This window comes from Pseudorasbora parva, chromosome 19 (assembly GCF_024679245.1).
Source record: "Pseudorasbora parva isolate DD20220531a chromosome 19, ASM2467924v1, whole genome shotgun sequence".
Classification (NCBI taxonomy): Eukaryota; Metazoa; Chordata; class Actinopteri; order Cypriniformes; family Gobionidae; genus Pseudorasbora; species Pseudorasbora parva.
The window spans coordinates 22,050,380-22,075,213 of NC_090190.1; the positions used below are offsets into that span (position 1 = coordinate 22,050,380).

At 37.2% G+C, this 24,834-nt stretch overlaps 1 protein-coding gene across 1 annotated transcript in view; it reads right to left on the reverse strand.

The window, feature by feature from the left end:
• Window positions 1-17,482, reverse strand: part of phactr4a (phosphatase and actin regulator 4a) — a 79,820-nt gene extending 62,338 nt beyond the window's left edge. The window contains exon 1 of the mRNA XM_067426654.1: window positions 17,102-17,482. The gene's annotated coding sequence lies outside the window, so the exon portion shown is untranslated. The remainder of the gene's footprint in view (window positions 1-17,101) is intronic.
• Window positions 17,483-24,834: the final 7,352 nt, after the last annotated feature.

Here is a 24,834-nt window from a genome sequence, read left to right on the forward strand (position 1 = left end):
AACTTGCGCTCCCTGGGCGGTTCAGTGCAAAAAAAGGAGGCGTGTTCCGGCGCAAACAATCCCTGGTGCTATTTTGCTGTTCCATTAAACAATTGCGCCACAGACCAGAAAAAACCTGGTCTAAAGTCAGTGGCGCGTTGCGCGTTGTTCATTATTCTATTTTAAGGGCGCATGCTTGACCATAATGTATAGCGTGCACAACGCGCATACACTTTGCTCATGAAATCTACACAGATGCAACAGTTATTTTTGCAAATCATAAATTGTTACACTAAAAAAAATATATTAACACATTGTGGTGTGCCACGAAGATGTGAAAAAATAGGTATTAATATAGCTTACAAGTTATTCAGGCTTATTGTAGTAATTAAGGATCAGACCTGTTTGCCCAATAGTGGCAATACATATATGTATTTAAGGACATCTGACAAATTGGTTTGTCCGTCAAGAACCAGGAAAAAAATAAAATAAATAAAAATCGACTGAAAAAATAAAAAACTCTTTTACCGACGCCTGTTTAACCATCGCTATTTTGGGTGGGTTTCTCCCATCCCCATACAACACAACTTCTCTGTTCTTTCACTCCCTTACGAAAGGAAAATATATTTACCAATATATTACTTGAAATATATTTTAATATATTGTAAATATATGGAATAATATATTGATGGTATTATAAAATATATTATATATTCATGTAATATATTGCAAAATATACAAATGATTGCCGCTTTCAATATATTGCAATATATTGAAAGATGTAAATATTAATTCCCATATATGTTAATATATTTCCTAATGTATTGCATGAAATTTTCCAATATACTGCAATATATTTTTGTTTCGTAAGGGCTGCTCTTACAAGAATATCCGTCTCCTCGGCTGTGAACCGCTCCTGGCGCGCGCCTGGTAAATACGCCATAATAATAGCAATCCATAATGGAACTTGCGCACCTGCTTTTAAAGGGAATGTTGGATGCCGCTCTGATTGGTTTATTCATGTTACGCCCAAACCACACCTATGAATAATGAAGCTACTTCAGACCATTTTAGATTTGCGCCGGGCGCAAGAGCCATTTATCCCGCCGGGAAAATAGCAACAGCGCCGAGAACCGCCCACAAAGTTACTTGCGCTCCGCGCTTTGACACTTGCGTTTCAGATCGTTAAAATAGGGTCCATAATCTCAAATGTGTGACTTTGGTCTTCTTGACCTAGCACTGTTTATTTATTTGTTTATTTGTATTTCTGTTCTGTTGTATTTGTTTTTGTAGTTTGTTTTGTAAAAAATGTTAGGAACTTTTACTTAGCTACATATATATTTTTTTATTGATAATTGTAAGGTTTCACTAATATCTCAAATTACTTATATCATGAAATATGTAATTATGCACCAACTGGGGCTGCAACAGCTCGTCGATATAATCGATAATGAAAATCAAAACTCTGCAGGACTGTGCATGGCTCTACAGCCACCCCTGTATTAGATAGTAAAACCATGTTTTTGGCGTATTAATTACCATTTGTCTAACCACACACATACCACAGTTAAACATTGAAATAACTACAACAATTATGATGTATTATTATTATTATTATTATTATATTTTTTATTTGTTTTATTCGTTGTAAAACCAAGGTTAAGATATATTCACTATGTGTGTTTTCATAGCACTCAGCTGACACATTTGTTTAAAGAACAGCATTGGGCAGGATGGGGAATAGTGTGTTTTGTCAGTTAAAAAGAAAAAGTTGTGTTTTAATAGCAATTAATTGAGAAAAAAACAGCCCTATCACCCACCAATAATCACGTTAAATAATCGTGATTTCAATATTGACCAAAATAATCATGATTATTATTTTTACCATAATCAAGCAGCCCTACCTTAGACTAAAAGAGGGGTTTAAGGATTAATAACAGTTCATCAAAATGAGATTTGAATTAAATTAAATAAATCTTTTAGTTATGCCAGAAATCCAGAAATTTACATAAATGTCTTTGTACTATTTAAACAACCTTCTCTGTCTTAACTCCCTCCAACAAGCGCTCAATAACGGGCAACTGTTGAATCTTCAGTAGTCAAAGTAGTGATAGACTGAAACCCAGGTAAGGTGATGTTTCTGTAAGAATGCACATCAGCAAATGACTTGACCGACATCTACCGGCATTCGAAAAAATGAGGTTAATCAGTCATGCTTTCTGTTGTTTTGACAAGTTGCCTAAAAAGATATCTGATCTCCAGCATTGTTCTACATTAACACATGAAAGGATTCCAGTAGGTATTGAAAGTGAGCGGAAATAAAGAAAATAAACAAATAAGTATATTTTTTAAAAAGTGCAGATGGGGCACAAAATTAAGGTGTCAATAACTCATTTGTAAGGTACACAGTCCAGCCCGCTTCGTCAAACTGGTCTGTCAACTCCTGAACACTGAACGCAGTTGGGGAAAAAATGCAGAACAGCTGAAGTTATAGCTTGAACAGTATGCTCAAAGAGGACATGTTACAACAAATGACCTCGGAGGAAAAACTGTTACAGGTCTGTGCTTTGACAATTCCTTGGCAGACCAGCCCATATTTATATAAAAGCTGCCTTGTTATAAAATGCTTTGATCTATATTCAAATACAGCAAATATGGCTTTCAAAACAGAACAAAACAGACTATTGCAGTTGTACAACAAACTCTTGAATGTTTCAAAACATAATTTACAAAGTAACATTAAACAGAAACTCATACTAATATCATTCAATTATCAAATTAAGGTCCATTATAATTCAGAGACATCAACATTGCTATCTTAGCATTATAGGCAAAACAACGATCAACACTTGCATTACATCCAGAACATACACTGACACTCCAGCACCTTTGTACCACCTCCCTCTAGAGTGAGCAAAGAACACCTTGGGCCGCCATTTTACTGACACAACAAAAATTGCAAGAGCAATCACATGACAGCTAGTGCTGACTGTGAATGTGCATGTGAGGTGAACAGCACAATGTGGGCCACAGGGATAGGTCCATAAAATAAATATACAAAACAACCAACCACATGAATGAGTCAAACATCCCAAACAGTAGAGAAACTGCAGTGTGCCAAAATCCTGACAAAAAATGAGACGGAACTGGACTGACTGGTTGTGTAAAGTGACCCAGTGTCAGTGAAGTATTTACATAGCTGTGAGAGTTTAAAGTACGAGCTAGATTGTAAGCTCAAACCAGCCCCACACATACAAATGGCACAGATATAAAACACTGACAATGTCATGCCAAATCCCACATTCTGCTGCAGCATTAAATTCGCATAAAACGATAATTAGGGCTGTCGTGATTAAATTCAAGTAGCAATTTGATTATTTGGATAATCGATTTGTTGACTTTTTTTTTTCTCAATTAATCAGATTTAAAAAAAAACTTTTTTACTGACAAAACACATTATTCCACATCCTGCCCAATGCTGGATTACAAAAATGAACCATGGTTTTACAACGAATAAAACGAACCAAAAAATAAAAAATAAAAAATAACAGGCTTAGGCCCGATCAGACAGAACGCATTTTTGGAGTGAGGGGAGCCTTTTTTGAATAGATTTCTGTTGGTCGAGAGTGCTTTTGAAGAAGCGCTCAGAGCATGAAGTTGGAAAAAAAAAATCTATAAAAATCCAACATCATTGCATTTTTTTGTTCTATTGTCCAATCAGATTAATGGAGAGGCAGGCCTTCCGTTGTGGTGACCGTTACCTTCATTAGACTGACAGCACAGCTGATTTGAAGGTTACCTAGCAACATAAAAGGAAAAAAAATAAAGGCAGCGCACTGCTCTTTTCTAAATTAAAAAAAACCTCAACCAAAAAAGGCAGTGTGGTGTGCCTCACGTTTTCAAACGTGAAAAGCGTTTTCTGTCTGATCGGGCCTTATTGTAGTTTTTCGATGGTAGCCAATCCCTAGTTTAAAGGAAGTGTATGCAAGATTGTGGCCAAAACTGGTACTGCAATCACTATCCCCTCCCCCCTGACTCGAGGTTGCCAGATCCATTAGGAACGCATGTAGCTGTGGTAACTACAGCAGATCTGGCAACCTGGATGCCAAAACACTACTGACTTCGTGATTGGTAGATCGGTGGAGGGTAGAGCTTCAAGCCAAAACACATGTCAATGTCAACATCATTTGAGGGCTGCAACAAAAACTTTTAAATGACACTATCCCGGCCAGACTGCTGTTGTCAGTGATATAAGTATTTGAAATGAACATGATTTCTTAATGTCTAGTGACATATCAAGGCCAAGTTATGATTACTTGAAATATATTTCTTACATACAGTTCCTTTAACTATAGTATTTGCGGTTATAAAAATATCTTTAGTATCTAATTAAACCATGGTAAATTTTCGATAAGGTTATATCTGTGATATAGCCTAGATTATGCAAAAGAAGCTATTACGCAAAAAGATTCATATATAAAAATTATATTATAAAAAAAAGACAAACACAAAACCACACAAAATCTGTGTTACACACACAAGTAAAGTTCTAAATGAAAACCACACACTTTCGTTATAATATGAACTAGGGCTGTGCAATGTATCTAAATTATTGAAATATCGCAATATGCATATCGCAACAGCGCGCAATATCTGAATGATTTTAATAGGCTACTTCAACATTGTGAAAAGTGTACTGGGCACGACTGTTACTTATGACTCTTTGCAGTCTTGTGTGTCTGCTATCTGATACATACAGCGAAACGCACGCACATCCATGCATTATGTCTTAAAGTGACAGATGGCTAATACAGTAAACCTGCCGCTGTTTGTCAAACAACAGAAGAACAAGAGAAAATCACTTGTCGTGACTTGTCGAAAATCGACTGAAGCTTGATGTTGTGCCGCTTCCCGTCATTTCTGCGCTCAAATCGGTTCAAATGCAGCGCTGCCTTCCCGGAATGCTGTGCTGAAGCGCTGAAGTCACTTGATGTCACCCATAGGAATAAAGTTGAGTGCGGCGCGACAGAAGTGTTGCTCAGACGAGTGGATCTGCACCTTGAGAGCAGTGTTTATGGGAGTGCATTTGCTCTCTCGCTCTAGTCATGACTCTAGCACCCTTCCGGAAGAAGAGCCCGTACGGCCCATACAAGGACATTCCGCTCTATCAACGTCAAGCCGACCCATACTCGAAAAAAACTCTCCGAAACTTGTGAGAAACTGGAAGGAGTATTTTTGACACAGAAATACTCCATCAAACGACCAACTTAGTTTTTGAAACTTTGTCTATGTTTAGGATGGGAATCCAAGTCTTTAACAGTGTAAAAAGCTCAGTATGCATGAAACAGCATATCAACATTTTTGTTGAAATCCGATGGCTCAGAAAGGCCTTCATTGACACCAATGTCATTTCCTCTCTCAAGATCATAAAAGGAACTAAAGTCGTCGTTACAAAGCCCATCTCACTACAGAGACTGTACAATCAGTTTATGAAGCGACAAAAATAGTTATTGTGCGCAAAAACTAAATAACGACTTATAGCGGCTTTCCTGTAGCTCAACCAGTAGACTACACTAGCAACGCCAAGGTCATGGGTATGATTCCCGGGGAAAGCAAAAACTGACTGAATGTAAAAATGTGTACCTTGAATGCAATTTAAGTCGCTTTGGATAAAAGTGTCTGCCAAATGCATAACTGTAAATGTAAATGTATATAGTGAATGATGGGCCGATTTCAAAACAAAGTGTGTGCCTTTTATGGGTTTAAGAGAGGGAATTACATTGGTGTCGATGGAGGCCTTTCTGAGCCATCGGATTTCAACAAAAATATCTTCATTTGTGTTCCGAAGATGAACGAAGGTCTTACGGGTGTCGAACGGCATTAGAGTAAGTAATTAATGAAAGAATTTTCATTTTTGGGTAACCCTTTAAGTCTGATAACTTTATATTTAACATTTGGTTGTATATCTTAAATCCTGTAGGGCCTACTACAGCACTGTTTTTGTAGATTTGACTGAATTATTTGCATCTGTTTATTTGTTTACTGCATCTGTTTATCTGTCTTTTATAATGGCTTTTTTGTTGATTTAAATATTATTGTTCAATAAATATTATTTGATATAAATAATATGCCATATTTGGTATTGAGGAAGGGTCCGTCAGTGATTGTAATTTCAATTTCAGTGACTAGATTGACTAGTTGTCAACAAGGAAGTTCACACACAGTAAATGTGGTCTATATTGGGGTTTTTTTAGATTTCCAATAACGTGCATTTGGTGAAAGCATATACAGTATGATGACAAGCTGTAAGTTGCATAGCATTTCCTGTTATCATTTACATGCATCTCATCTCAGCATTTCCTGTGAGTTTGGGTTGCTTATAGCATTCATCTGGGAACTCAATGTGCACCATTTCATCAGATTTGCCAAGTCACCTTTATTTTTTACAATGCCGATTGTTTCAAAGCAGCTTCACAGTGTTAACAGGAAATTAATGCAGCAGAATTTTATTCGGCTGTACAGCCACTCTAGAGAAAACGGTGATGCATTCCAGCTAATTTAAATTTTAAATTTGAATGATCATTTAGTGTCAATGCGGGCAGATCAATAATATAGTTAAATCAGTATAGTGTCTCCAACTGAGCAAGCCAAAATCAATAGCGGCTGCCAATCGGGCTGCCAATTCTCCTCTGGTCGCCGAACAAATAGTGTACGATTATGTTTAGGGATGCACCTAATCTCATCAAATGTGTCTATGATTGGCTACAGCGAGCAGTGCGTCACAAACATGTTGTAAATATACATCAATGATGCTTTTCACAGAGTGGTTACACAGATACACACGGAGCGTTTGAATGCAGGTATCTATCAGCCTACCGGTCCGCTAATCAATGCCTGCATGTGCTTTCAGACGCTCCTGCTCCCGCTTTCAAAACACTTTCAAACACTTCCGTGGGCATTGAAACACTGCCGTGTGTTGATCACTGTAGTCAATCACAGGCACATCCGATGAGTGCGTGAGCACAATGGCCAGTCAGAGATGTTTACGATTCTAGCTCAACAGAGCTCAAACTGTCACGTTTTTTTGATTTCAGTACCACTTTGGTGTCGCGGTCGGTACTTTTGACAACACTATTGAAATATATTCTAAAGATTATTTGAAAGATCAGTCATCACCCCAGGGACGGGTTTATTGAGGATGTCGTGTCAATGCGACATTTACAGGAGGGGTTTAATTGACATGCTCTCTCCAGACACTTCAGGGATGTGTTGGTCATTTATAGGCACAGTCCACCATCTGATCTGGATACGGCCCGGATCCGGCTGACTTCAGTTAACCTCTGGATAAACAGAGAGAATAATATTACCGTAGATGCCATTCTTTTTATGATGTAACGAGTACATCAGGTGTTATGGGAAGTGTTCCCGGTTCCGGCAGACCTAGTTAATGCAGCCTAACAATCATTTAACTGATTTGAATAATCAATACTTTTTGTAACTTCGCGTGCGGCTCTGCACCCGAAAAAGCGGGAGTTCCAGGCAAATCTAGCAGAGCCTAAAAAAACGAATTACTTCTTGTGGCCTGCCTATTCACATTTTCTGCGTATGCGTATTTTCACAATTTCCTAGGCAGAGATTGACTTGGGACTATATTATGGGGAAGCACAGGCGAAGCACCGTTACTTGGGTACAGAGATATCAAGTCTCTCATCCTCACATCCTCCGGCTGTTGAACGACTGCAATGTGTTGTGTGATATCTCTGCACCCAAGTAGCAGTGCTTCAACTGTGCTTCCCCATAATATTGTCCCAAGTCAATACATTTTTGATTTTGATATTCTAGGTATTATCAACTGGCCAGAATTTTTAGACCGCAATAGACGTGATGGAGTATAATATGTTAAGAGCTCGCTCAAGTACTCAGGAGCTAAACCATTTAGTGCTTTGTAAGTAATTAGCAAGATTTTAAAAAAGTATCTGATGTTTAATAGGGAGCCAGTGCAGTGTTGACAGAACTGGGCTAATATGATCGTACTTCCTGGTTCTAGTAAGAACTCGAGCTGCTGCGTTTTAGACCAGCTGTAAGGTATCTCATTTATAAACCTACACCAATGCTGGAGAACACACCAATATGTTTCTCAATATGCATCTCGATTTCAAAATAAAAGTAACCCTTGCTCTGAGTTTTCATGGAAATTGACGAAATAACCAGAATGATTTTACCAGTAAATATACAAATATGCTGTTCACACAAGCAATGGCGTTCTAGCTTTTTTCACACATAAGCACCGAAATACAGGTACATTTTGTGATGTCAGTCATCTTTAAACACTGTGCCGCTGTCTTCGTTCGCCTGCATGAGAAGAAGCACTTTAGTTTCATTATCTGTTCAACTTGACAACATATTTTGACGTCTGAGTGAAAGGCATAAGGGCTGACAATTACAGCTAGGGCTGCACGATATGAGGAAAATTTGCGATGTGCGATATGACTTGCAATAAATATTCAAATATGAATGTTAGCTATACTGTTCCCATGTCTTAGTGCTTTAATAGGTTATTTGCGATAACCAAATCAAGAAAGAAAACAATAGAAATAAAATAGATAATTTAAAAAAAAAACAATTATTGAACAAATTGCACACAAATGAGGGCCGGCACAAGCTCAACTGCAAGCTCAAAACACCGTCGCACTCACAATTAAAGACGATCTTTGAGATGCATGTGAAAGACTGGAGAATTCGTTAATTGATAAAATTGCACTAAAGTTAAAGTTTACAGAAGCATGTTTTCAGATTTATTTATTTTTATCATTCGTAACCCTCTAGGTGCCATGGTCGAGTTTACTCGACAAGAGCATTAGATTATTATTACTATTATTATTTTCTAATGGCATCAATAAAGCTTACCCGCAATGAAGTGTTGGGTCTTATATTCGCGGACCCTGATTTTGAAGGGAAATATGAGGTGATGGTGATTCAGAAAGTGATTTTTGGTAATGCGATATATCACTATAATGAATATGCACGATATTGTTATTGTGGGCACTTCAAAATATCGTAAATAATAATTTATTAACAATTATGAATTTTTTTACAATGCACTTAAGAATACTTTGCCCATAAATGCTCAACGCCGCTGTATTCTGCGTTAAAGGGATGCGCGCTGAGATGTCAATGAGAAGCACATGAACGAGTGAAGGAGACACGCTGCTGAAGTGCCGCTCAATGACAGCAGAGGGCGCTGATGAACTGCAGGATTCAGCGGTTACCCGGAAACCCCGCAAACAAAAGCAACCGCACTAGTGAAGTTTTTAAAACAGCCATTCGTTTTTGAAATCTCAATGTTGTTCATCACAGCACCAAATACTTAATACTTAAAGACTTAATAGGCTATTTATTTTCAAATTTAAACATTGTTTTAATCTGGACTACAACGTGCCCTAATTATTAAAATTTTTAGGATTATTTGTCCAAAAGACATACGACTTCATTAGATAACATGTTAATTTATTATTAGCCTACCAAACTGACAATGAAATGCTAATAAAGAATTAATTATTCTAAGTAATGTTAATTTCTTAGTTACTTTTTAATAACATTAAAATCAAAATAACTTTTTTTAATGGCCCTAAGATAAAACTAACAATGATCAGTATTTCTTAACTAACATTACCAAAAACATTATACAAATGTAGCTATTGCTCAATCTTGGTTAATGCATTAAATAATGAGACCTTATTGTAATTTGTTAGCCTACCTGTTGTTCTTTATAGCCTAATTCTTTCACACTTTAATCTGTTTGAAAATTGTACTTTAACAGCTCTGGAAAAAATTAAAGACCACTTAACATAAATTTATCTTAATTTTTTCCAGAGCTGTATTTTTGGTGTATTGTATTTAAACATTCAGTTAGTTTTGTTATTACAAAAATGCTATGAAAATGCTATGGTTATGCTATGACAACTGTTTTTGCAACTTATTTCAATATCGTGATAATATTGTATATCGTGATAAAAGCTTCATAAATTAATCGCAACATGAAAAATTGATATTGGCACATGCCTACGTTACACTAAGCACAAACAGTGAATCCTTTGCCTAATGTAGATGGTCCTTTGCCCAATGTCAGTGGTGGAAACAATGCCCTTTGTGACATGCTGGTTCGAATAGGCATATCCGAAATAAATAGCTAGGACTGCCCATGACTAGGGATGGCTCGATACCACAATTTTGGCTTCGGTACGGTACCACAATCTAATACCGAAGTACCGATATTAAATCGATACCACAAGGTCTGATATTAGTGCGGGTATATTGCACACGAATGAGAACAATTATGCAAGTTTTGAGTTTATAAAGTGGGAAATTACCACAAATGTTTATTAGTAAATTAATCAGCAAAGCTTATCACATCAAATCAGTCATTTGAAAACTTTCTTGTGAGAAATAATTTCAGCAAAAATCTCTCAAAATTAGCAAATTGCTTCTGGTTTCAAAAGACATCGCACCTACACTAAAGCAATCTGCATAATCTTATTCAACATTTCACGCTCGTCTCGGGATGGATAACGGAAATCATTTGAACATGCAAGTGATTTTATAGCATTTCGTAATAACAGTTACAGGATATTTGAGCTCATACGACACACACACACACACACACACACACACACACACACACACACACACACACACACACGCCTGTCACTTAGTCACGCTCGCACATTACACATTAAGTTTCCTTAAACAGTCAAATACACAGAATTATGTACAAATGTCCGTCTTTAGTGAGTAAGGCGGTTGTGTCTAACGCGAATATAAATAGTGCAATAGTAGGCTACGCGTGCAAATATAATGAGATCTAAATGTCATTGGTTGAAACGAACGCTGGAGATTGTGATATTCGATCTTATGTTAGGCTATGTGTGTGCGTTGATCAGTGTTAAAAGAAAATAAATGTCTAAATGAGATGGTTTGAATGATTCACTGACCTGTCGATCTCTTCAGAAGTCTTAAAGGGATCCCCTGGTGTTGAGACTTGTATGGCTTAATATAACATAAATGATGTCTCTTACTGAATTATGTAGTAGAAAACCCATGAAAGATCTACGTTATTTAAAAAATCGATTTTATATTTGGACCATGGGCGGCGCCATTTTGTTTGCGTTCTAGGTTGATGACGTAGATTGGTTGAACTCCTCAATCAGCTGGCGTTACCCGTAGCTATTTTTACCACAACGCAACTCGAAAATTGTTTCAGAGTTAAACAAAACCAATGAATTGCTTTGTAATTGTACTTAAAACACACTCAAACATACATGTGCAAACAAACTCACCTACACAAACAGATCGGCGGCCGGGAAAACACACTGACAGACTGCGTTGTCTCAATCGAGATGTTGGGCTGCTCAGTCTCCATGACAGGGGCTGAATCTGAAATCGACCCCCTATACCCTGAAATAGCGCATTATTTGAAGGGACGGCCATTTGTAGTGTTGTCCGACATCATAGTGGACATGTTCAAGTGCAGTCATTCAGTCTCACGTTGCACCGCAGTGTACAGCCGATTTACAACAGCTGTCCGACTTCACGCACCCAAACATGTGGACACAAACTCTCTCGCTCACACAGACTCACACACACCCCAACAGATCGGCGCGAACACACACACACACACACACACACACACACACACACACACACACGAGGCGCGAACAGATCGGCGCGAACACACACGCACTGCGTGCGCGCATACATTACTATTCCCTGTGTTGATATCTTAGATAGACTGTTGATATGCAGTAGATTAACTGTAATGCCTAATGTATCCAGCAGAGGGAAATATCTAGGTAGGATCATGGGATAAAGTTAACGTGAGGAGGAAGAGAGGCAGGATGTTTTGGTGATGATGCATGGGGTTGATTTGTGCATTAAAGTTTGAGCACGCTCAGTGAAACCTCAATCTTTAAACTTTCACTTTTAAGACACAAATTACTTTCGCTACTTTTGTTCACTAATACAACTTGAAGGAGTGAATGAAGACGATCGAGTGCGTGAAGTCGGACAGCTGTTGTGTGTAAATCGGCTGTACACTCGTTATTGCGGAGAACGTGAGACTGAATGACTGCACTCGAACATGTCCCTATGGTGTCGGACAACACTACAAATGGCCGTCCCTTCAAATAATGCGCTATTTCAAGGTATAGGGGGTCGATTTCGGATTCAGCCCCTGTCGTGGAGACTGAGCAGCCCAACATCTCGATTGAGACCGCGCAGTCTGTCAGGTGTGTGTGCCCGGCCGCCGATTTGTGACTTGTGTAGGTGAGTTTGTTTGCACATGTATGTTTGAGTGTGTTTTAAGTACAATTACAAAGCAATTCATTGGTTTTGTTTAACTCTGAAACAATTTTCGAGTTGCGTTGTGGTAAAAATAGCTACGGGTAACGCCAGCTGATTGAGGAGTTCAACCAATCTACGTCTTCAACCTAGAACACAAACAAAATGGGGCCGCCCATGGTCCAAATATAAAATCGATTTTTTAAAATAACGTAGATCTTTCATGGGTTTTCTACTACATAATTCAGTAAGAGACATCATTTATGTCATATTAAGCCATACAAGTCTCAACACCAGGGGATCCCTTTAAAGTCAGGATAGTGACAGATGCTTCTTGGCTAGGTTTGATGGTTCTTCATCAGTTTTATAAGCAAAGTCATTACAAATGTCACTTTTACTCCTCTCTTTATTAATTCGTTTTGGGCATCTTGAGTGAGATTCAACTGCTTTATCCATTTTGTCCGTCTATGTTGTTGTCACATTTGCGGGTTGTTTCGGCTCAGTTTGGGTAGAGCGCTGCCATCTAGCGGTGAACTTCGGAACAGCAGCATATACCGAAATGTGCCAAATCATGATATCGTACCGTTTTAAATAAAATATATACCGGTATTTTTCCAGTACCGGTATATCGCGCATCCCTACCCATGACCAAAGTCTATTTTTTCTAGTAGTTGTTGTTTTAAATATGTTGTACACACGAGCGCCTCAGTGTCATTGTCTGCTATATTTTGCTTATTATTTCTAAAATCCAGGCAATTTGGTTGATAAAACAATGATTAAAATTAAGATACAATTTATATTAAACAAAATTAACTTTAATTCATAAAATAAAAAGAATTAAAACTGTTCACTTTTCATAATCAACGTAACAATATCATTATAATATTTAAACATATGAAACTAAACATACATGTTTAAATGGTACAACAAGTATAATAGGCTACATAGGAATTTCATGTGGGAGTGGGATTTGAGCATGCGTCATTTCCGCGGTGAGCGGTTCATAAGTGGATCTCCACTTCGCTCACATGCACTGGTAAGGTAGGCGGGTTTTTCACGTTCATTTGTATGTCCTGTTACTATGCAGGCTCTTTTATTGTATATGACAGTATAAAAAATTCAATAGCCCCTTTTTAAAAGGTTTAATGTAGGCCCTAGTCTATTGCATTGTAGTCTATTGAATAACGAGTGTCACTGATATGCATGTTGTACTTGAATGATAACTTGATGATGGAACTGCAATAGTTCAAAGGCATGTCCAAAAAAAAGAAACATTTTAAATATATTAAATGGGGATTTTTTTTTCCTTCTTGCCGCCCTAGGCTGCCTAGTTCGCCTATAGGCACGCGCCGGCCCTGATTATAACTATTAGAAATTAACGTTCAATTTCTGCTGCTTCTTTTAAAATATTTTCTTGTAAACTCAAAAAAAAAAAAAAAAAAAAAACATCTCTCTTTGAATAAAACAAATGTGGGGAAAATAGCTCTTATAATTAATTAAATAAATAGAAATAAAAAAGGCCATTTAAAATAACTGTAATGGCTCTCACTACTACAATCCTTAAGGGCTCATACAACCAGCAAAAAAAAAAATATCTGCCCTCTCGAAGTTGCCACCACTGTTCGGCATGTTTTACTCAGTACCTGTGTTTGTAACACATCATTTCTCCTAAATAATCCAAAATAATGCCATATAGCTGAAGTTCTCACACTCTTCTTTCCTTCCTCCGCCATCGTATTTTCTAAAGACACAGTGTCGGAACTAAATTGACACCTCACAAATCAATCTGAGCGTAGCTGACACTTCCTGGGGCTTTACCTGATTGGGCAAATAGCATGAACGCATCAGCCGTGTCTTCAAGGCTAAATGTGATAGGTCAAATATTTATTAGGCCATTTGTCAGAAGTAATAAACTGTTTTCCCTTATTCATCGTGTCAGGCTGTCTGTTGCGATGTGTTCATCGTGCGAGTTCATATCGCGATGACGATGAAAATTTGATGTATCGTTCAGCACTAATTACAGCATTTGGCTGTTTTCTCATAATACAGCATAATGCTGTAAACTTCAATGCATTCTGGGGTCACACTTTTTTTTTTTTTTAAACCTTACTGTATTACTTATGTTTGGCCCAAAGCAGACATGCGTTCTGACTTTGTACAGCCCTCTGCTAGAAATGGGCAGTGGTTGGATCTCCCATCAGGACAATGATCCAAAACGAACATCAAAATCAACACAAAAATGTGTCACTGATTCCCAGTTCCATGACCTGAACCCTATAAAAATGAGTGGGGTGAACTGAATTGAAGCACAACCAACATGGAGCTGGGAATCGGAAGGATCTGGAGCAATCCTGTATGTATCAGGCATTATAGAAGAAGACTCAGAGCTGTTATTTGTTTCACAGTAGTACAGAGATAAAACACTAGCCATGAAAAAAACTATTTCAGTTTAGTTAGTTACAGCTGCACAAATGCCTTGGTGAATAAAAACATGCTGTGTGAATCCTCTCATTAGCCATTTAAACTCACAAGTTAACCATCAACTGTCCTTAATGATGCGGAAACGTATTCAAAGACAGCCTGAGAAAAAAAAAAAAAAAAGTTGCTCAGAGGACTAAAAATTAGCACTTTTTTAAGATGCTCACAGTGTGTTTCTTCCTCCTAAAAAGCATCAAGAGCTCTGACCTCAAATAAACAATCCTCCATTGTCTGTCAGTCATTGTTTGATGTGCTGATGAATAGAGGTTAAATGAGACAGTCAAGCTTGAACTAGGCCATTTACTGAACAAAATCACTGCAACACTTCCAGGACACAGCCACATTTTTCATTTATGATTAACCCTGAGTCCACGCTGTATTCTATGAAAGCTAATTTCTACTACACAAGAGAAAAAATGCTTTGGTAAATCATAATTATGACATAACACTTAATAAGTATGACAATAATTTACAGGATAAACCTAAATGATGACATAATACTAAATCATAGCATAATTATGAGATTTAAATAAAAAAAATGACACGAAAAATCAAAGTTAAGTCAAAATTATACTGTAAAATGAAAAATCTAATTTTATGACATTACTTGAAGTCATAATTATGAGATTAAAGTGTCAAAATTATGACAAAATATCAAAATGACAATCATATTTTGACTTTTTATTTCATAGTTACGGCATTACAAATCAAAATTATGAGACAAACGTATTACATAATAAGTGCTAATTATGAGATTAAAAAGACAAAATCCAGAAAAAAACATGAATTGGCTTTCTAATTTAGACATTTATTTAGCTTTAATAAATGTGCCTTCAAAAATCATTATTGGTATGCATCGAGACAAAACAATGGTTCTGACATATTTTAAGATATGCCAGTTCAAGATGCTTTAAGTTGAAACAGCACAAATATGCAATTTAGTCTGGAACTATCTTAACCCTTGTCTATGAAACCGGGGGGGGGGGGGGGGGGGGTAAATGTATCTTGTTATCTTGACTTGTCATATTATCACTGTCATAATTTCACCTTTTTATATTGACAACTTAGTATGTCATAATTATGATTTACAAAAGCATCTTACTAGGGATGTGATGGTATGGATTTTTTTCTTACCGTGGTGAAGAAGCAACAAATCACACGGTTTGGCGGTTAACCAATTATTATTTGCGTTGTTGTAAATCTATAGACTTATAGTCTATAAAGTTTTAAATATGGATATTTGTCTTACACAAACACTCCAACACACCACCTGAGGCTTGAATAAAATAACTCTATATCACTAATCATATTGTTTACATCAACGATACATATGGTCACATTTGAATTAATATTAATTTGTATTTGTATTTGTATTAATTTGTATTGATAAATAATGAATATTGTGTTTATAGTTCTTATCGCACACCATAACATTCCTGCAACTTTCACCAGCAAAAACAAATTTAATAATAATAATTAAAATAAAACAAAACAAAAAAGTTGGTGATGACCTCAACGCATCTAATTACCGCGGTATTGCGTAATGCGGTTATCGTCACAGCCCTACATCTTACAAAAGATGGACACTGCCACCAGCAAAGTTACACTGCATTCAGTTTCACAGTATAGGTCATAATTATAACATAAAAAGTTATGACTTAGTATGTAACTTGTACCACTTTTCCCTTCCCTGAACGTTACAATAAAAAGAGCTGTGCAGCTGTCAGTTATTCGATTTCCACCTGAATGTGGTATCAATGCGTATTCTGGCAGAAAACAAACCCTGAGGTTGCTCTTTCTGAGTTTCTACCTGAACATCACCTGCGCCTGCTGAAACTTGTCCAGGCCAACAGAAACCATGTGGGGAATGCAATGAATTCGTGCATGTCAACGACGAGAAATTTCATCCCAAACTGACCGAGTCAGGCTAAAAACTCAGTCGACATACTGTACCTAGACTATAAATCAGTGTGATTATCATGGTGAAAAGGTGAATCACAGAACGGATGCTAACCTGACTCAAAACAAGTCACTTTATCATTAACGTTAACTAAATTACATGACAACATTATGTATACAATGACTCTTTAAACGGTTTGTTAAAATGTTTTGCTTCGGGTGTTTACATTCTTCTTTAAATTGTTTATTGTTATTATTTCCTGGTTTGCTGGTGATGTTTTGAAACTGAGCAACAGGTTGTTTGTTGAGCTATTAGCAGTTAGCGGCTAATGTTTAACACCCAGTCAAAACATTAAAACACCGCCTTTTAATATTAATGACGACATTTCTAGAACTTAAAACGCATTACCTGGGTGGATGTATTAATACAATTCCTCCATAAAACTTTTCTTAAGCCGGGAAGAGTTTTAAATGCGGGACCACAGGTTAACCTTGCGGCTGTCAGTCAAACTCTGTCAGATCCACGAATTCTTCAAATGAGATGAGATGAGATGAAACAAAGAAACGTTCGAAATGTTCATGGATTAATATGTCCTAATCCAGAGCCCTCTCATGACGTTGTTGTGGATTGAGTTAGTTCAGTTGTCCCAATGTCAACTCGAGTTGCATTCGCTGCAGTTGGTTGACTGTCAGGTTTCCACCTTCTCTGATCAAGCGCGAGATCACGGGTTGCCAGGTGTCTCACCTGGAATGCCTCCTCGTCAAACCTGTCGCGGTTAGATCTCATCGATGGCGACAGCCTGACAAATCACGTGACATGGAAAAGCTCGCAATTGCCAAACAAATCACGAGGTTGCCAAGTTGCTACCACAAATCCCTCATTGTAAATCTAGGCTACGTTATATATATATATATATATATATATATATATATATATATATATATATATATATATATATATATATATATATATATATATATATATATATATATATATAAATACATTTTTATATTTAAGTTGTAACATATTGTATAGTGTTATTGATTGTATTTCATTTATTGTTTAAATAATCATTAAATTAAAATACGGAATTATTAAATTAAATAAATAAATAATGAAATGTTATATTGTGTGACTGTGCTGCAACAGCTATGTCATCGTTACAGAAATAATTGAAAATTGTGCAACATATATAATTCACTATTATTATTTTACATTTGCTCTTTACCAGTGAGTGTGTACAAAACAAATTAAAGTTTTACTTTTGATTTGATGCACACGGCACATGTATACATCTAACATTCTTGCTTATATTTTATGAATTATGAGTCTGGGGTCTTTACTCAGTATGTAATTCATAACAGTGTTTTAAGCATCATGTAGCCTACATACTGTTATTAGTGTGTGTGTGTGTGTGTGTGTGTGTGTGTGTGTGTGTGTGTGTGTGTGTGTGTGTGTGTGTGTGTGTGTGTGTGTGTGTGTGTGTGTGTGTGTGTGTGTGTGTGTGTGTGTGTGTGTGTGTGTGTGTGTGTGTGTGTGTGTGTGTGTGTGTGTGTGTGTGTGTGTTTCTGTATAGTTTTTAGCTTTTAGTAATATTAAACTAAATGAAAATGTCTTGGTAACTAGCTAAAATGCAATATTTCGTTTTATTTCATGTAACTACATTTCTTTTGTGTTAACGATAATAATAATAGTTAATGTTATGTTCATATTCACAAGACATTAATGGCTGGGAAGTCATGAATGCTACCAGCTAGTGTCTGGAACTTGTTCCACTAATCACGCATGCCATCTAGTGGCCATATTTAAGACTGCTTATTTGGTAGCATCCACTAAATCAGGGGTTTTCAAACCTGTCCTGGAGGACAGCCCTGCACATTTTGCATGTCTCCCATATTTGACACACCCACTTCAGGGCTTGCAGTCTCTAATAATGAGCTGATGAGTTGAATCAGGTGTGTTAGATGAGGTAAATACACAAAATGTGCAGAGCTGGTGGTCCTCCAGGACAGGTTTGAAAACCCCAGCACTAAATGTTTCTATAAATTCTGTAATTATACAAAATATACAAAAAAAAATTGTAAAGTTTAGAATTGGCCAAATTAGTCTGTTTTTTCTGGTATAAGTCTTTTTTTTTTTAATCATGATTTTTTTAATTTTATTTTTTTTAAGAAAACTACCAGTTGACCTTTTCCGAGGTCAAGTGTATATGTAATTTAATGACTCTTATACTGCATGGTTATAAATAACGAGTATGGTATTATATATCTTCATACATGTTATATATCTTCATACAAAAAACATTACATTATGTTACATTTATACTGTATTTTTTTCAGATTTCAGCTTGCATTATTTGATTATTTGAGAATGACAAGCTGAAACTGCATACAACTGCAAGCTGAAATCTAAAAAGAATAGAGTATGAATGTAACATAATGTAAAAAGTTTTTTTTTTTAAACTTCATTATGAACTAATTATCAATATAATGACCTTCCATTGTCCTACTTACTTTTACAGCTCTGTTATAACATATATAATGCATATCTATTAGGAAGCATGTCTTCAAAAAATCCTGCATGGGAAAGCCATTTTCCAAAACCAGAATATCCATCATAGCTGAACATTCATTTATCTCTGCATATCTTTGTGATATTAGAAACAGAAACAGTTGTGAAAAGTCTGCTGAAAGACATTTTATATGTTGGCTTATTTGACTACTTCTACAATCTGCACTATGATAAATGGCAAGATCTAGACGAGTTATACCCCTGGTTTCACAGACAAGGGTTAAAGGCATATGTGACCCTGGACCACAAAACCCGTCATTAGTCACACAGGTATATTTGTGGCAATAGCCAACCATACATTGTGGTCAAAATGATAGATTAGGATCTTAAGTAAAGATCATGTTCCATGAAGCTGTCTGTCTGTCTGTCTGTCTGTCTGTCTGTCTGTCTGTCTGTCTGTCTGTCTGTCTGTCTGTCTGTCTGTCTGTCTGTCTGTCTGTCTATCTATCTATCTATCTATCTATCTATCTATCTATCTATCTATCTATCTATCTGTCTGTATGTGTGTGTGTGTGTATATATATATATATATATATATATATATATATATATATATATATATATATATATATATATATATATATATATATATATATATATACCCCTTACCCGTATGTATTTTCAATGGCATATTATAAACTCACAAGAATACTTTTTTACTTGAAAGAAGTAAATATACATTAATGAGCACATATATTTTTGAAAGAACTAAAAATAAACAAAAAAAGTTACACAGTGTAGCTTTAAATGGCCTCAGTCAGCTCCTTGTTCAATAGTCAGGACACTGATCAGAAAGTCTGCCATTTTAAGGGCTGTCTCAATCGCAAAATCCCTCCAGTGCACTGAAACATTCACTCCCTAAAAAGTTACACGATGCATCGATGCTCACTATGTTCCCTTAACGGAACTTCTGAAGCATGAAACAAATCACGTGAGCCAACTCACCACAAATAATGTAACACTATAGATGTTTTTTTCAGTTCAATTTCTGTAAACATAAATCACTAGACAGTTCATGACCATAAGCTAATAGTTAGCATTTATTTATGGTTCACATCTTGCACATATGTAACAACAAAGTATTTATCATAATGTACTATAAATGCCATTAAAAAGCAATGTCAGAAAGATATCAGTTCTGCTGTTGTTCATAAATACCAGTAGTGATGTTATACAATGAGTCGTCAGTGTCACGTGTAGTGAGCCAGGGTCTTGGCTGTCCTTACCGGTGCCAAAATGTGTGTAAATGATATACTGATTCACAACCTCGGAAGCTAGGGAGCTGATTGAGCTGAGTCTCCTTATAGAGACTGTGATAACAAAAGAAACAGAAGAAATAAAAAAAGGAAATGACAAGAAACAACCTAAAAGCCAATGAAACACGAAATGAGACTATACATTATTAAGTGACAGCTCCAAAAAGTATGAATTATTCTTTACTTATATAGTCTACACTGTAAAAAAATTCTATGTTAAATAAGTTATGAACATATGTTTTTACATTGTTTTAACTCGTCAAAATAAGTTGTAATATAATTTGAAAGAAATTTTATAATTTAAGTTGAAATAACTTAAACATCCAAGTTAAACAATTGACTTTTTTTTTTACAGTGTATACAGTCAGGAAGGAAGTGTTTTATTAACAAGTGGGTCATAGAGGAAAGCAGCTCCTAAAGCAAAACAAAAACATTTCCTGTACCTTATGCCATCATCAGATTTTTAAATGTGATTTGTAGCAAGTTACAGTAATCAACCCTTAAACGCAGGTCTTTAGTGACATGGGGTCTACGCACGAGACGGGGCTGTAAATGTACGTACGCCAGTTCCCGCGCAAAGGTTGTGATCTATAAACTAACTTGATGGGAGAATGTGCGCACCTTTAAGCAAACTTTGAGCTGTGCGTACGCACATTCTGGAGACAAAGGGAATTGGCGACAAAGATGGTGATGTCGTGAACTGAAGTTAGAACTGTAGAAAATAAATGATTATAAGATTTAATGACATTCAATTTTTACTGCATAGTACATGCATAGTAAAACTTGGTGTTGTAAGCTCCATATATGGTGATTTCGGGGAGGAGACAGGGTGGAGAGGCAAGGCAAGGCAAAGCAAGTTTATTTGTATAGCACATTTCATACCCAATGGCAGTTCAAAGTGCTTTACATAGAAATTAATTAAAACAGTGGCAACAAATGCATGAGAAAAAAGAATACCATATGGACGAATAAAAAATTAAAAACAAGCATAGTTAAACAGTTGTAAAGATAATAATAGTAATAATAAAAAAATAATAATAATAATAAAAAAATAAGATAAAATAAAATGGTCAGATCCACAATAATGGTCTGATATAAAAATAAACATTCTTCAGAGAAGCACCTATGCACAATCTACTGCTGGCTGTGATTTATAAGGGGATTTTTGCGCAGCTTCTGACGTATGCATGGTTTTATAAATCAGGATTTATTTTTTTAACCTGCGCAAAAATCCCTTTATAAATCACAGCCAGCAGTAGATTGTGTGTACATGCATCTCCACCCTGTCTCCTCCCCGAAATCACCATATATGGAGCTTACCATGCCTAGTTTTACTATGCATCACCTCATCTGCATATCATTTGCATGCATATTCCCATCCACGTGACACCATGTTTAACACTGTCAAAGGTAAAAGACATTGAAAAACATTAGATACAAACAATAAATTCCATTTGTGCCTTACACATTACATTGCTGAAAATCATTCAATATCCTTTTTATGTTGTAGAATAAATATATTAAAATCCATAAAAACAAAATTGTATAAAATACTTCTCAGGTTTTTTTTTAAGTGTTATTTTAATTAAGGAAATTTAGTTAATTTTAAACTCTTAGTTAAAATTTTAAAATCAAATCAAATTCATGCAGTTTTGCTGATAATGTCCCTGAATGAAAACTCGTTCTCTTCTTACTCTGCTACTGGCGTAATCCTCCATGAAGCATTACATACCCTAGGTTACCGGACGATTTTTCTAACAAAATAGACTGATCGTTAACACCTTGACAAAATCACAGAATTAATTTTTAGGCGAAAATTTAAGATGAAAATGTTATAGTGTACACATGCTTCTTCATGACGGTTTTGTAATGAACACAGTAGTTAGGACCGATGAGCAATTGTGCTTCATGACTGTATTTGAAGACTTTGACATTTTATGATATACATTAAGGTAAATATTTCATTGTTACACTGTATTGTGCAGTTCTCTAATAAAAGGGTGTTTCATGCTATTCTGTATCACATGTAGTCGCGCCATCTCCTCCTGCGCTCCCGTTGTGGACAATGTGACTGTAAGGCAGCGCTGATTATATATATATATATATATATATATATATATATATATATATATATATATATATATATATATATATTTTTTTTTTTTTTTTTTTTTATTTATTTTTTTTTTTCAACATCTTCAAAATCAATATTTTGATCGCTAAAAGCTTCACCAGAGTCACCATCAAGTGACAGTGACACTAATAATGGAATGTGTTCAGTTCTTGCTCACTGAGTCATGTCAAGTTTTACTGACTATACTTCATATTCTTGTAAGGACGCTGAGGCGGCGTTAGAATCCATATGCAGTGTTTATTTACAGGCTAGAGCAAACAATTCCAAATCGACAGGCAATGGACATAAACGTGAGGCAGGCAGAGGTTCAAACACAATAAGGCAGTCCAATCCAAGCAACTATACAAAGGGAAGTCCAAAAGGCAGAAACAGAATAAACAGGCAATGGTCAATAACAAGATAGCAACACAATATAGAAGGAAACGCTCGGTAAGGCAGGTTAACTGGCAATACTTCGCACAGGAATGATGGCATGGCCATGCTTAAATGTCCACCAAACAGGAAGTAACCAATGAAGCAGAGGGAGCGGCACAAAGTCAGTACTCGGGAGAGGGCTCCCTCTGCTGGCGTGGCGTTACAGAATCCCCCCCCCTAGGAGCGACTCCTGGCGCTCTACGAGGACGTCCCCGTGGTCGCGGTGCTGGACGGTCGGGTCTGGCTCGGTGAAATTCTTTGATTAGCGATGGATCCAGGATGTCGGGAGCGGCTACCCATGATCTCTCCTCAGGTCCGTATCCCTCCCAATCCACCAAGTATTGGAGCTGACCCCCTCTCCGTCTAGAGTCCAACAACTCCTTTACCGCATACGCCGGAGTTCCATCAATGTCCAGCGGTGGAGGTGGCTCCCGGTTCTCGACGTTGGGGTCAGCATCCGGGTGGACCGGTTTGAGGAGGGAAACATGGAAGGATGGAGAGACACGATAGTTAGCAGGAAGCTCCAACTGATAAGTGACCTCATTTATCTGTCTCAAGATTTTAAATGGGCCTACATACCTTGGGCTCAGCTTCCTGCTGGGCAGTCGTAACTTGAGGTCCCGTGTGGAGAGCCAGACCCGTTGTCCAGGTTGGTAGGGAGGATGTGGGCGTCGCCGTCTATTGGCCTGGATTTCCTGGTTCCTGACCGCTCTTTGCAGACGCACATGAGCACTGTCCCACACCCTCTCACTACGTTGAATCCAGTCATCCACTGCTGGTACTAGAGATGGTTCACCTGACCACGGGAACATGGGGGGTTGGTATCCTAGCACGCATTGAAAAGGAGTGAGTCCTGTAGATGAATGCCTTAGCGAGTTTTGCGCATACTCTGTCCATGGTAAAAACTCGGACCAACGATGCTGTTCACGACCACAGTACGACCTGAGATATCGGCCAATTTCTTGGTTCAGTCTTTCAACTTGTCCATTAGATTGAGGGTGGTAACCTGAAGTCAAACTAACATTGATGTCCAGTTGTTTACAGAAGGCCTTCCATACCTGTGATGTGAACTGTGTCCCTCTGTCAGACACGATATCTTCAGGTATACCATAGACTCGAAAGACATGATGAAACATTGCTTGGGCTGTTTCCATGGCTGTGGGGAGACCTTTCAATGGGATGAGCCGGCAGGCTTTAGAGAACCGGTCAATAATTACCAGGATGGTTGTGAATCCATTCGATAGGGGAAGATCAGTGACAAAGTCTATTGAAAGGTGTGACCAAGGCCTTTGAGGTATAGGCAGGGGCTGTAACAAACCAGACGGCAGTTCCTTGGGGGTTTTAGATTGTGCGCAGACTGAACAGGATTTGACGTAATTAGCTACGTCCTTGACCATGGACGGCCACCAAAATGAGTTCTGTGTGAGGTGAAGGGTTCTCGAAATACCTGGATGCCCAGAGCAAAGTGATGTGTGGACCCATTGCATGACTTGAATTCGGAGATTTGATGGAACATAGTGCTTGTTTGGCGGGCAACCTGGTGGTATGTGCTCGTTCTGTTGTTCTCGCTGAATGTTTTCCATCAAATCCCATGTAACTGGTGCAATGATGATAGATGGTGGGAGGACTGATCCTGGTCTGAATTCTGCTTGTGGGTGATCATGCCTTCTGGATAATGCATCTGCCTTGCTGTTCTTGCTACCCGGACGGTAGGTTACGGTGAACTGGAACCTTGTGAAGAAGAGTGACCAGCGTGCTTGGCGGGG